Raw genomic sequence first — 9971 nt, forward strand, 5'->3', positions numbered from 1 at the left:
TGTCTCTGAGCTCTTTTGCTTAAGGCTAACACTCTGCCACTTTGAGCCATAATACCACTTCCTGTTTTCCGATGGTTAAGTGGAGATAAGAATCTCACAAACTTTCCTTCGAGACTGGCTTTGAACCTCAATTCTCAGATTTTAGTCCCCTGTGTAGCTAGGATGACGGGTGGGAGCCATCTGTACCCAGCTTAAAATATATTCTTTAAATTTTCCTTTTGCTTCGTCTTCTTACCCTGCTTCAACCTGAAAAGGGTGAGTCAGAAGAGTCAGAATTACTCAGTGATGCTTATTTTTTGTTGGTGTTGTTCCTATTTTTTTTGTCCCATCTTGGGGCTTGAACTCAGGGCCTAGGAGCTGTCCCTGAGTTTTTGTGCTCAAGGCAAGTGCTCTACCACTTGAGCCACATGGATTTTCGGTAGTTAAATGGAGATCAGAATCTCATGGACTTTCTTGCCCAAGTTGGCTTTGGACCACCATCCTCAAATTTCAGCCTCCTGAGTTGCTAGGATTACAGGAATGAGCCACCAGCACACAGCTGATTCTTGGTTTCTTTGGAGGGTCTTATCTGAAATAAGTTACTAAGAATTAACTGAACTGGTGGCTCACATCTGTCATCTTAGCTACTCAGAAGGCTGAGATTTGAGGATGACAGTTCAAAAGCCCACCCAGCTGGAGCATATACGAATACAAATATACAAATATTTATCTCCAATTCACCCCCAAAAAGCCAGAAGTAGAGGGGTGGCTCGAGTGGTAGAGCAGCGGCCTTGAGCAGAAAAGCCAAATTACAGCAGGAAACTTTGTATTAGCCTTGTGCCCGAGTACCAGCATATAGGGCAACTCAAATGGTAGAGTGCTACCCTAGCAAGCACGAAACCCTAAGTTCAAACTCTATTGCTGCTAAAAAGAAAACAAACAAATGAAAAAGTATATATTGTTCTCTTTATTTTATGGCTTTTAAGGTTTTGCCTCCAGAGGACAGTTGGTAACATCTGGAGGCATATTTGGCTGTCACCACTGGCTGTAGGGCTCCCGGTATGCAGTTGGCCAAGGCCCAGGCTGTTTTACAATTTACATCACGTAACTAACATGGAAGGATTACTTGGTATCAACTATGAGTAGCACTGAGTCTGAGATCTGCTTTAGCCAATAGGCAATCAGACCTTTGAAAACTCTCTGCAGCTGCAAACTGCTATATTCTTGCTTTCCAGGTGGATTTTTCTAGTGGGACCAGCATTCTTGGGAATGTTAAGTCTGTACCAAGTTCTCGCCATATGTTCTTAAGACAGGTGAATGTTATCAAAGATATTTTAGCAAATATGGAACGGAGCCGGCATGGATGGCTCACACCTGTGATCCTAGCCACTCCAAAGGCTGAGATCTGAGAATCATGGCTCAAGGGGAGCCCTGGTAGAAAATCCCATGAAACTCTTATCTCCAATTAACTATCAAAGAAAAAAAGCCAGAAGAGAAGCTATGGCTCAAGTGGTAAAACACTATCCTTAAGCAAAAAAAAAAAAAAAAAAAGGGACAGTTATCTAGGCCCTGAGTTCAATCTCCAAAACCGGCACAAGAAATAAAAAATAGAAACTTTTTGAGCTAATTTGACCGAAATGCCAGGACATGGTAAATATGGAAAGACAGTGGGCAATGAAGAGGAGGAAGATTTGTTTGTTTGTTTGTTTTGACAGTCCTGGGCCTTGAACTCTGGGCCTAGGCACTGTCCCTGATCTCCATTTTACCCAAGGCTAGCACTCTTCCACTTGAACCACAGTGCTACTTCTAGCTTTTACTGCTGGTTAATTGAACATAAGAGACTCACAGACTTTCCTGCCTGGGCTGGCTTTGAACCTTCATCCTCAGATCTCAGCATCCTAAGTAGCTAGGATTACAAGGACAGCGAGGAAGGGTTTCATTATGCATCTCCCCATACAGGTGACCTGAACCAGCGGGTGGTAACAAACCTGGCACATTAGGCTACCTCTGAGGTTTATAAGAATAATTTATTTACAGAAGATAACAAAGTATCTACAGGACATTCATATGTATGAGTGTTGTTAGAATTAGATACCCTTCAAAGGTTCTTTGAATGTACCCACTGGCTTGGGTCACATGGGTCCCAAATCATTTTTATTTCACTTTGAATATATTTACCTAGTCCTGATAAGTTTAACCCATGTGGAATGTTATTGTCTCTTGGTTTCAAAGTGCAAATATTTTGCCAAGCTCTTTGAAAAGCACACATATTTTCATTAGGCTGCCATCTGAGAGTAGAAACAGCCTATAAGAACAGATCCCATTGAAGTTAAGATAATCCCATCTACTATTCCATCTGACCTTCCGCTGATCTTCGAATAGTAGGACTTTGCATTCTGAAGTCCTGGTTGTGGGGTGAAAGGGAGAAAATGCATTTGCAAGTAGCATCCAGATCCAAGTCACCTTCTTTTTCCTGGGCAGCATTTTTGTTGTTGTGGTGGTGGTGGTTGTGGTTGGTCGTGGGGCTTGAACTCTGGGCCTGGGCACTGTCCCTGTGCTCTTCATCTCAAGGCAAGCGCTCTACCACTTGAGCCACAGCACCACTTCCAGTTTTCTAATGGTTTATTGGAAATAAGAGTCCCATCGACTTTCCTGCCTGGGCTGGCTTTGAACCATGACCCTCAGATCTCAGCCTTTTGAGTAGCTAGGATTACAGGCGTGAGCCACCAGCTCCCAGCCATGGGCAGCATTTTTCTTACATCTTAAACTGTCCTCTGAAGTTCCGTTCCATCCTGTGACAGGACTGTCTTTTAGCTTTCCCTTTCTCTTGGTGATACTGGGGATTGAACTCAGAGCCTTGCATTTGCTGGGCAGGTGCTCTACCACTTGAATCTCACCTCACCCCTTTTATTTGTAATTTTATTTTCCAAATAAGGTCTCACAACTTTCTTCAGGCTGCCTGTAAACTCATGATCTCCTTGTCTCTACCTCCTGAGTAGCTGGATTATGGGTATACATCACCAGTTCTGGTATCAGTTAACTTTTTTGAATTAAAAAAAACAAACAAAACCCCAAAACAGTGCTCAGTCAAATCACATGAAGGTAACCAACAAAAATGATTTAAGTTTTATTTGAACTTGTCTAAGACTATGGAGAACTCTTGAATTGTAAGAGTCACTTCTAAATGGGACAGGAGTCCAAGTGGTGTATGAAATCTCGGATGCAATTTCCAGCCTTAGTCTCCTCCCCTGGAGTGCAGCCCTCCCTGCCACACATTCTAAAGGATCCCTAGCAGCAGCCCACACTCCAGACCTGGCTTGCTTTTATTCCTAAGCTCACCAGTGTCAAGACTCATGTTTTCAGGATCTCTACAGTCATTAGATTCCTAATGGGATTTAACGAGGTATAAAGAAGCTATCAGTCAGCCAGCCTTGTTAGATAATAAACACTGTGTCTTCTTATGGAATCTCTTTATTGTTTGTATTGGGTTTTTGTTTTTGGTGTTCATAACAGGCTTGATCTCTAGGACACAAACTCTCACTTGGTTCTCACTCTTGCTCATGACAGGTGCTTTTCCACTTGAGCCACACCTCCAGTCCAGCATTTTGCTGGTTAATGGGAGATGGGATTCTCTTACACTTTTCTGCCCAGGCTAGTTAACCTCCAACATCAGTTCTCATCCTCCTAAGTAGCTAGGAGTGAGCCACCAGCACCAGGCTTATTGGGATCTTTGTTGACACCTAAGCTAGCTGGCCTCTGTGGGCTGAGAACTTGTAGACTTTTTACTGTCCCTCAAATATCACACTGAGGCATGCCTTGTTGGATCTGTGGAGATGATTCTTCCCTTTTGGCTGCTCACAGGCAGGTGGGAATAAAATGATTGCATGGCATGAAGATTCTCCCTTCCTCCTTCCACCCCTCTCCCCCCCCCCTCCAGTCTTGTCTGTCCTCCTGAATGACAGGGAAAGCACACTAAGCTACTCCAACTGAGCTACTCTGAGCAGGGCCAGGACTGTGTCTCATCACAGCTGGGACCTCCACTGAGCCAGGCTTTCTAGGGCTTTGGCCACATGGTAGATGGTAGCCGTGAACAGGTGCAGCAGCAGGCAGCAGTAAGAATGTTTACCATGTGTCAGAGTTCGCACAAAGTACATATTTTTAACACAGGCACCCACAAAACCACCTTGATTGTTTTCTCTTTATTTTATAAAGACTGAAACAGAAAGGTAAACTCACCTGGTCAGGATACATAGCAAAGTCAGGATGGAAACCCACACAAATTTCTACCTTCTCTTCTCTCTGGGGATCAAACGCAAGGCCTCATACTGGACCACTAAGCTATACACTCAGACCCACACAAGCCTCTCTTTAGAATCTCTACTCTGCTATCACCAAATATGATGTCCTCCTAACACTCACCAGATCTCAAAAATAAAGCAGAAAGCAAAATGGCACCATGTCTCCAACAGCCATCTTGAATTGGTGAGAACATGGGCTGTATACAGAGAATCAGACAAAAGAGAGGAGAGACGGGGAAGCCATTTCTGATGAGTCACCCGTGACGCTATTAGGCTTTGCTGGCTAGCCTAATAGCTTAGGGTTTAGCTTTCCATGCAGTAACTCAGCTCTGCTGTCATGTGAGAATGGCTAGGATCTAATAACCCTGTGTTTATGGACACTGAAATTTGAAGTTCATATAATAGTCACATCAAACTATTTTCATACTTTAATTTTTCCCCCTAATAACTCAAAAGGGCAAAATCATTTTTAGCTCTCACATTGTATAAAAATGTTTTGCAGGTTACACTGGATCTTCAGTAGATTTTGGCTAATGCCTGGTACGAAGAAAAGGAGGTAAGTTGGACTAAATTCAGTGATAAATGTTTACTCTGAGCCAGGGGCGGACAATACAATACTCAACAGACAGGACTAGTGTCCATGACTGGTATTAGAGCAAACAGAAGCAAAATTCCAGGGAGTAAGAGACCCCATTAGGGCAAAAGAAGTGGCTCCCAACCCAGCCTGGGGAAGGTAGGAAAAGCTCGCCAGAGAGCCTCATTGGTTGCACTGTGACCTAAAAGGTAAAGGGGAACTCATTCAGAAAAGACAGAGGGAGATAAAAGGCCTGTGAGCTCAAGAAAAATCAGGGTTGAAATCCAGTCCCAGCTACTCAGGAGGCTGAGGCAGGAAGATTACATGAATCCAAGATTTCCAGGCCAGCTTGCATGTCACATCAAGATGTGGTGGTGGGGGTGGGGGAGGGGGATGAGGAGGGGGTGCGCGGGGTGTGCACGTGCACACATGTACATTTATATATTTAGGTTTAAGACCCCATGTGTCCATTATTAAATACCAGGTAAGTCAGTGTGTTCTTTAGGCTTCACTTTCCTTATGTGCAAAGTGAATATCATGTCAATTTTCACCTCCCACGTTGGTGTGGTGGAATGTTAGCTATAGTTCAATTCTGCTGTCCTCCATTTGTAAGGTGCATTGAATTGGTTGGGATGAACAGTCCATTATATTCCCTCCAGCCCTGAAATACTCTGAATTCTTTTATTTTTCTTCCAGTCCTGGGGGTTTCAATTGAGGGCCTGGGCACTGTCCCTGAGCTTCTTCAGCTCAATGCTAGCATTCTACTACATGAGCCACAGTGCCACTTCCAGCTTTTTCTGTTTATGTGGTACTGAGGAATCAAACCCAGGATTTCCTGCATTCTAGGCAAACACTCTACCGCTAAGCCACATTCCCAACCCAACTCTGAATTCTTTTTGTTGTTGTTGTTGGTCATGGAGCTTGAACTCTGGGCTTGAACCCTGTCCCTCAGCTCTTCAACTCAAGTCTAGCGCTCTACTACTTGAGCCACTGCACCACTCCTGGTTTTCTGAGTGGTTTATTGGAGATAAGAGTCTGAAGGACTTTCCTGCCTGGGCTGGCTTTGAACTGTGATCCTCAGATCTCAGCCTCCTGAGTAGCTAGGATTACAGGCGTGAGCCATCGGCACCTGATCCTTATTTTTAGATCTAAGTTATCAAGACACTGCTCTTCAATTGAGGTATTGTTACTTTCAACAGTGACCTGCTTCAGGACAACAGTGACTGTCCCAAGTTGAAGAAGAAATGTCCCTGGTGACACCAGTGGTTGTGATGGGCACCCTCGCTGGAGGAAGAGAGCTGCAGGATGACATATTCCTGTAGGAAGACCATGCTGAGGTGACAGTCTTTATGTGACATTGGTCTGAAAGAAGTGCCCAGCTGTGCTTGCCTGGTGATCAGCTGATCTCTTGGCCCAGTGACTTTTGTTCTCAGCTCAGCCCAGTCCTTTCAGGATCAGAGAAGAACTTCAGATTCAGAGTGACTGCCCTCCTCTTCAGTGAATCCTGTTGAATTTTACTCCTGTCTGAAAAGAAAGATGTCATTGCTAGGCATCGGTGGCTCACATCTGTAATCCAAGATACTCAAAGGCAGCTCAAGCAGAAAAGTCTATGAGACTCTTCTCTCCAGTTAACCAACAAAAAGCTTGAAATGGAGGTGTGAGCACTAGCCTTGAAGGAAAAAGCTAAAGGAGAGAGAGCCCAGGCTCTGAGATCAAGCCCCGGGGCCAGCACAATAAATAAGGAAATTTATACATAAATACATAAACAAATGCATACATAAATATGGAGTTACTAAGGATTTCTGCAGTCTGGGCCTAGACCTGACTTTGGCAGTGGTGTGAAGTCAGAAAAATGATGAATGAAGAAGAGGTAGTAGCAAGATGAAGCAGAAGGTGTCCACCTTTATCATGGGGCTCCTAGCTAGCTACATAACACTTTCGTTCTTGTCTACTGATTATACAGAAATATCTGGGAGTGGGAAAAGTCTCCAGTGCCTCAGTCCTCACAGAAGTCTGTGCCACAATTGTGACCTGGCACAAAAGGTGTTGGGTAAAAGTGATATCATGGAGACATAGAATTTGTAAGAGTGCTTGATCCTAAATAATTACATAATGAAAGCTCTGTCCAGAGATGAAGCTGCCTTCCTTTGACCTATATCATGGTTGTCCACAAAAACTTTGATATATTCAGAAGGCTGTTTAAGGCCATCTACATACCCCCAAATATCTACTGCATTCATGTGGACGTAAAGGCCACGGTTGAATTCAAAGAGGCCGTGGGACAGTTACTCAGCTGCTTCCCAAGCGCGTTTCTGGCTTCCAAGATGCAACCCATGGACTATGCAGGCTTCTCCAGGCTCCAGGCTGAGCTGAACTGCATGAAGAATCTGGTGGCCTCCAAGGTCCCCTGGAAGTACCTCCTCAACACCTGTGGGCAAGATTTCCCCCTGAAGACCAACAAGGAACAGCATCTGAAAGGAGGTAAATAGAAGACTATTATCCTAAGGTACTGTCCCCAGCACATATTAGAGGAAGGACCAAATAGTATATATGGAGCCAAGATACTGGGGTTCTCCTTTCCTGCTATGGGCTGGACTGAAAACACCTTGCTCCCCATCATCTCATTGTTTACTTTGGCTCTGCCTGTGTGGCCTTTACAAAGGAATTTGTTCATTTCATTCATTTGAAGACTGGAGGGCCCTTGATTTACTTGAGTGGTTGAAAGATGCCTGTTCTCCTCATGAACATTTCTGGGTGACACAAGTATGTGGGCCAGGTTTCAGTTCGGCAGGAAGTTAGCTCAGAGTGTAGTGTGGTGATGCTGCTGGTGGTGGTGATAGTGTAGTCTGTGTGTATACATGACATTAAAAAAATGTTCTTAAAACTGGATACTGGTGATTCACACCTATAATCTTAGTTACTTGGGAAGCTGAGATCTGAGGATCCTGGTTTGAATCCAGCCTGGCAAGAAAGTCCATGAGATTTTTATCTCCAATTGAGCACCCAAAAAAAGTCAGAAGTGGAAGTGTGGTACACTAGCCTTGAGCCCAAAAAGCTCAGGGCAGTACCTAGGCCCCAGGACCCCCCCCCCTCTCCCTGTCTCATCTTCTCTCTCATTCTTTCCCTCCATACCCATCAAGGTAAGTCACCATTGCTTGGCCTTGGCTGATTGGAGACTGGACGCCTCTGTGGACCAAGCTGGCGTGATTCCTCAGGGTCACCTGTCATGTTAAATCCCCTTTACCATTCTGGGTAGGCAGAAAATTATAAACCTTTTTCCTTACACACAATTCAATCTTGTAGCAGAAAATCTAGAACTACAGAAAAATATGAACAAGAGAAACATAAGTGCACGCAAGACAAACTGACAATTGTTTAACTCTCTTTTGTTGGCCTTACATAATTTGCCATACTCACTATATAACTTTGGATTCTGCTACTTTTACATAGCAACATAGCATAACAATTGCTAATGACTGCATTGTTTTGAATCATGCTTTTGATCTTGTACTACATTGTTTTCAATCATGCGTGTGCACCCATATACACATACTCATGACTAGGAGGTGATTTTATTTCAATATAGTAAAAGGGGTAGAATTGTATGAGTCACTTTTTTTAAATCACACTAGCAATATTGTTACTGTTGCATTTTTTTTTAATACTTTTGCAAAAGATACAGAATGCCAGACAATGAAGAAATGGATCAGATCAAAAACATATATCAGATTGTTTTTTATCAGAGCCCACTGACAAGTTTGTCAGTGGTTAATTAAGCATCTTGTCTGGTTTTCACTATGTAAAATCCTGCTTTAAGCTGGGTGCTGGTGGCTCACACCTGTAATCCTAGCCACAGGAGGCTGAGATCTGAAAATCAGAATTCAAAGCTAGCCCAGGAGATTCTTCCTTTCAACCAACCGGAAAACTGCTTGAAGTGGATTTGTGGCTCAAGTGATAGAGCAACAGCCTTGAGTGAAAAAAAGCAAATAACAACAATCAAAAAACAAATAAGAGAAACACGTAGAAGGCCCTGAGTTCAAGCCCCAATATTGGCACACACACAAAAAATCCTATCATGGATGACTAACATCAAAAAGAAGGTAATACCTTCCCACACTCAGTTTTACCACATTTTATTGTTATTTTCTTTATAATTAAGACCAGCCTGATTGAAAGATGGAAACACGTACAGTTCTTGATACATATGCCCAAATTGTTTTTTTAAACTATGTTCTAGTTATCCATCGGTCCACCAGTGTCCAGGACAACTTGTTACACCACCTGTCCACTAACACTAGAGATCCCTTCATATTTCTTTTTAAAATCTGCTTGAATGAAAGAATTGCAATCATTTGTCATATGTGGGAGGGTGATTTTTTTTTTTTTGTCCATTGTGGACCTAGAACTCTGGGCCTAGGCACTATCCCTCAGCTCTTCAGCTCAAGGAGAGCACTCTACCACTTGAGCCACAGTGCCACTTCTGGTTTTCTGGTGGTTAAATGGAGATGAGTCTCATGGAGTTTCCTGCCTGGACTGGCTTTGAACTGCAATCCTCAGATCTCAGCCCCCTGAGTAGCTAGGATTATGGGTGTGAGCCACCAGCGCCCAGCAGAGGGTGAATATTTTGCACATGTGTTTTAGCCATCTTTTGTGGGCTGCTCTTTCTGTGCAATGGGCATGGGATTGAAAAGCTGTATTGGGACTCATGGAGTGGAGCCTTTGGGTAGGCTAGAAAAGAAAGGATAAGGGAACTAAGGAAACAGAGAGAAGCCTGGGAGAGCAGGGGAGAACCAAGTTCATGTGGATGAATATGATGGAGTCATGACACAGGTGACTGCCTGGGGAAGAGGTTTCTGCTCTGATGTTTTTTTGTTTTGTTTTGTTTTTTTTGGGTCCGGTCATGGGCCTGAACTCTGGGCCTGGGCGCTGTCCCTCAGGTAAGCTAGCGTTCTACCACTTGAGCCACAGCGCCACTTCCGGCTTTTTTCTTTTTGCTTATGTGGTGCTGAGGAATCAAACCCAGGGCCTCATGCATGCAAGGCAAGCACTCTACCACTGAGCCACCTTCCCAGCCCCTGCTCTGATGTTTTGATGTACTTCACTCTTTCATGCATGCATTC

The 9971-nt window shown here is 43.8% G+C and overlaps 1 pseudogene; it reads left to right on the plus strand.

The window, feature by feature from the left end:
- Window positions 1-4049: 4049 nt before the first annotated feature.
- Window positions 4050-7650, plus strand: LOC105985919 (annotated as a pseudogene).
- The last annotated feature ends 2321 nt before the right edge of the window (window positions 7651-9971 follow it).

Source organism: Dipodomys ordii, unplaced genomic scaffold (genome assembly GCF_000151885.1).
Source record: "Dipodomys ordii isolate 6190 unplaced genomic scaffold, Dord_2.0 Scaffold32, whole genome shotgun sequence".
Classification (NCBI taxonomy): Eukaryota; Metazoa; Chordata; class Mammalia; order Rodentia; family Heteromyidae; genus Dipodomys; species Dipodomys ordii.